Below are 4,831 nucleotides of genomic sequence, written 5' to 3'. Positions count from 1 at the left end.
TCTGGGCCTCGTGTTAAGTGCTTTCTTTAGAAAACTTTCCTGCAAGAGGAGTCTTTCTGTCCTTGCTTGCTTCCTCTAACCCTCTTCTCTTGCCTTTGAGTAATTAAGACCGCCCCCACGGAACCCAAATGAGCTGTCACTCAAGTTACAAAGCTAGAAACAAAAGTCCCTTACTGGGGCGAAGGGAGCCGCTTCAATCTGAAATTACTTTTCCTTTAAATTAGGGAGCAAAACGAGAGACGGAAAGAGGGCTGATTAGAATTGGGTAGAATAGCAATCTCAGATACTTAAGTTTTAATGGAAAAAGAATGCTCTGGTCCCCTAAGTCCGTGGTTCCCACACGAGTCCGACCAAAAATACGTTTCGAGGACTGCGGACGTTTTCGTTTTAGGCTCGCTCTCCCTTTTCACGTCGACATGGGAAACGCAAGGCAAAACTATCTTCTTGCACCAGGGTGCAAAAAAAGGGGGGGGGGAGGGAAGGGGCAGGATCTCCTGGCCGCCAGACCCGGCTTGGCAAGGAAGCGGCCCTCCGGGTTGTGGGAGAAGCGGCCGGGCTTGAACGTCCCCCCGCGGTCCCCGGTGTCTCCGCCTGGACCCCGCTGACCCGAGCGCCCCAGCGCGCGTGCGGAGCGCGGGCAGCTCCGCGCGGACTTAGCTGTGTCGCGCGAGGGAGGAGGCGGGTTCTCCCCGCAAGGGAAAGGTAATTCGAGGGCGCGTCGCTGACCCCCTCCCAGGGAAAAGTCCCCCAGGAGGCTGATACCCTCTTCCAGCCCTCCCCTCCAGCCAGCCTCCAGGCTGTTCGGGGAGTTGCCTTTTGAAGCTCAATTTATTATTGAAACATTGAATAAAAAAAAAGAGTGAGGCCGTGACCGTCTTTTGGTCTCCTAGCTGTCCCCACCCCCAGAGGAGGTGTATTTGTGCGGGGGGTGGGGTGGGGAGGGGGCAAGGGAAGGTTCTCGAGGCCTTTTCTTGCCCTGGGGGCCGTGACGTGAGGACCCAGCCGGAGCCTGCCTGGCGGCTGCCTCCCTCCTCCCCTCCCTGGAGCCCGCCAGCCCGGCCCCAAGTCCCTGTCACCTTCGGGCCTCTTGAATGGCCGGCGAGGAGGATCCCCCCCCCCATCCTGGACTTGCAAGGGGATCGAGGTCGGGACCTTTTGGAGAGGGGGGCCGAGCCCCTTGCATCTGCAGCCAGGCACGTGGGGAGCCCCACACCCTCTCCAGGGCTGTCTCCCCGGGTGAGAGGGCAAACAACGGGGGAGGGGGGGAGATGGGGCTTGTAGGGCCGGGGGACCTTTGGGGCCCTAGCTTCCCCGAGGGCCGGGAGAATTGCAGGGTGCGCGCTACTGCGGCGGGCTCTGGGCCCAGGGGTTGCGCGCGGAGGCTGCGCCCCTGGAAGGTGGCCGTGGGCACGGTGTGCCCAGCGCGCTATCCCTCTCGATTCGGGGAGCAAAGAGCCTTGGCCTGGGAGAGGGAAGGAAGGCTTTTCTCTCCCAGCCCACATCCGCTCTCCCTCCCCAAATTCTCGGACAGTGCTCAGACGAGTTGCCAGTCTCTCCTACAGCTCCCCCCACCCCTTTAATCTCCTGTGTATCTTATTTGTATGTAGTGATGTTAATGAGTAACTCTGGTGGCGCTGACGGACGGGGGGTGAACCGCTCGCAATCTCTCTGGATTTCGTTGCCTATTACTCACCTGGCGCCGGTCGCAATCTCGCCGCGGGCTTTATGGTGGCGGCAGCCGCCGTGGAGGCCACTCGGGGCAGGCGCCTTCGGCTTTTTTCCGGGCTTCGAGTGCCACCTATCTGTCTGGCCCACGAATGCGCCCAGGTCGCCGCCGCTGGCTCGGCATTCCTGCGCCTCCCGGGGTCCGGACCTTGGGCGTTTCACCTTTGCCCCTTCTCATCCTCCCCACCCCAGCCGGCGCTCCCCTCCTTCTCGGACCCCCCCCCCCCCCCCGCTCCCCACTCCCCACCTCCCAAGCATCGGAAGAAACAGTGGTCTCTTTCCTGGATATCACTTTCACTCCTCTTTGGGCCCCAGATGAGAAAAACAGTCTTTCCCGTCTTTGGGTTTCCAAAGAGAGTAAGGAAATTCCGGAGGGGACCCTCTCATCATTTTCTGGCCAAGCACCCTGCTGCTTGGCGTAGAAATCCCCAGCAGTCCCCCAACCCCCTCACCCCCGACCCAGCCGGGCAGGGGATAACCTGTGTGTTCTCGGTGGGCAGATGGAGGAAGGATTCCCTCCTCCTCCAAATTACATAATTCCCATTCTACGCTGGATGCGACTTCCCTTTGCCTGGGTGCGCTCTCTGTCTGTCTTTAGAACTCTGGAACGTTTCGGATTTTACCCTGGCCGCGTCTACAGGGACAAAGGCCGCCGCTCGAGGGAGCAGCAGTCCGTAGGGGCCCCGGCGAGGGTCAGCTGCGGCAGCCTGCAGGGCCGAGCGACTTGGTGATTTGTAGATTTAAGGTGACAAATGCGGGTGCCGGCGGGAGCCCTGTGGCCCCCGCCCCTGGGGGAGGTCGGCTCCAAGCCTGGCTGCGCGCAGGCGTCTGAGGCCGGCGGAGGGGCGGGGGTGGGGTCGCCTTTTGCTGTGCTTTGAGCCGCGGGTAAAGGCGTCCGGGTTCCTGCTGACCTCCCGGCGCTAATTGCAGGGGCCGAAGGGCGCGCTCCGGCAGAGGCAGGGGTCACGACCCTGTGCGCTCCCTCCTCCCGGGTCCGGCAAGCACGTAGGAGCGGGGTGTGTGCAACGCGGGCGTGCGTCCGCGTGTGCGTGTATGTGTGTGTGTGTGTGCGCGCGCGCGCGCGCACTCCTCCCTCTGGGTCTGCGCGGGCCCGGAACCCACTCTTTCTTTGTGGGGAAAGTTCCCGGCGCGTAGGCCCTCGGAAAAAAAAAAAAAATCCTTCCAAGAAGGAAAACCCTTGTTCTGACCTTTCCCCTAAGCCAGCAGACAGGGAGCCGCCTTCGGGCGCTGCAAGCGGCTTGACACGCTTGGCATCCGCGCGCTTTCTGCCTCGCTGGTTTCCAAATTCGACCTCGCGGCAACCAGCCAAGCGAGAGGCTGCTGGGTGTGGGTGCCAGGCCGCGTCGTGGGCTCTAATACACAGAGCTGTAGCTGTGCGTACTCAGGGGTAGCTCTTTGGGTGCCGGCGCTCCGGGCCGGAGGACCTGCAGGTGTCACAAGGAGATGCGTGCGTGTGCGTGTGCTTGTGCGTGCTCCATCTGCAGACGTCTCTTCCAATTTAGATTTCGAAGTGCATGCGCCAGACAGTTCCGGATGTAGATGCATTTGGTTGTTTTACAATCAAGATGCGTATAATCAAGATGTATATGTTGCAGATGTCGGCGTTCAAAGTACACGTAACAACAATAATCAAAATAGCTGGCATAGAGAGGCACGTGCACGTGCCAGGCGCTCGGTTAAGCACCCCACAAAAGTCACCTCTTTTCATGCTCACAGTTCACTCGACAATGTGGGTATGACTTTTATCCCTGTTTTACAGAGGGAGGAAACTGAGGCACAGAATCGTTAAGGCACTTACCTGAGATCAGCCGGGAAACCCGGAGCCAGAATTCCAGGCGAAGTGGACTCCAGAAGCCACTTCAGGCGCCATACCTAATTCAGGCGGAGGGGTACATACCTGTAATGCAGTTGTCCTGGCTGGAGAGAAATCTGTGGGCGTGTTTCGGCTTTTCGTATGGGTCTCACGCGCTCTTCGTATGGGAACACTTGAATTTCTCCAGGCATCGGTCGTGCGGTGGTGGGAGAGTCCAGCTCCTGTTTTGGCGTTCCATTCCCCGGCCCTTTCTCCCCCGAAGGACCTGTCGGGGCGAAGACGGGAGGCTTGGGGCCTTTGTTCGCAGGCAGAAGTAGCGAGAGGTGGAGTGGGGACAATACCCCTATTTAAAAGCGCTGGAGCAGATACCCGTGTTCTCCTTCGGGATCTGAGTCGGGAGGGAGCGGGAATGACAATGGTGCTGGCGTGTGCCAGGGTGGGCAGGGCGACCCCCGCTAACTCCAGAGGGTCCCTTTCCCGCGGGGTGGGAGAGCGGGACCGGGCTTCTCCCCCGCCCACCCATGGGCCTCGGATCCTCCCCCACACCCCTCGGCTTGCTGTGTTCCATCTGTCCAGGCGCAAACGCCAGGGACGGCAGTGGGGACTCTGCCTGCACAAGGGCCATTTATTCTTTCCTGCTTCGACTCTGCCCAGCTTCCAGGACCCTAAGCAAATTTAGTTTTTCCTGCCCTCTTACCCTCAACTCTCTGGCCTCAGCTGGGAGCTCGGCCAGTGGGGAGCCAGATTCCGCTGTGAAGCCGGGAGAAGGGGTGTGGAGAGCACAGCCCTGCGTAGGAAAGGGGGTGCGCGCTTAAGGGTGCGCGGCCCAGTTTCCTGCGGCCTGGGCAGCTATAGGCCCCACGCACCTGGAGAGCCAAGGCCGGGGTCCGGCTGCAGGCCGGGCAGGGGTGACACAACACGCTGCCTGGGTGTAGGGAGTGGGGACCCCTCTTCTCTGCCCCAGGACGCAGAGCGCTTTCTGCCCGGAGCGGAGATGAAGTCAGAAGGCCTCTGCGTGTTGGATCGCTCAGCTTGGGTGCGGTCCCTGGAATAGGGGGCGGGCGGGGGCTTAGCGAGGGGACAGTGGTACCATCCGAGCTGTCCGGATCCCCCCCACCCCCACCCCTCGCCCAGTCCAACGTCCCCAGCCAGCCAGTCTATTTGAGCTTTTGAAATGCGATCCCCGAGCCACTTCGGTTTCCCGCTAATGACCGGGGCTCTGGTTTCGGGTTGGGGAGTCGCATCGGGAGGAGAGGATTGCTTTCTCACGCC

Source organism: Mirounga angustirostris, unplaced genomic scaffold (assembly GCF_029215605.1).
Source record: "Mirounga angustirostris isolate CCGP_5_RB_7025 unplaced genomic scaffold, mMirAng1.0.hap1 SCAF_14, whole genome shotgun sequence".
Taxonomy (NCBI): domain Eukaryota; kingdom Metazoa; phylum Chordata; class Mammalia; order Carnivora; family Phocidae; genus Mirounga; species Mirounga angustirostris.
Note: the sequence above shows the minus strand (reverse complement) of the source record.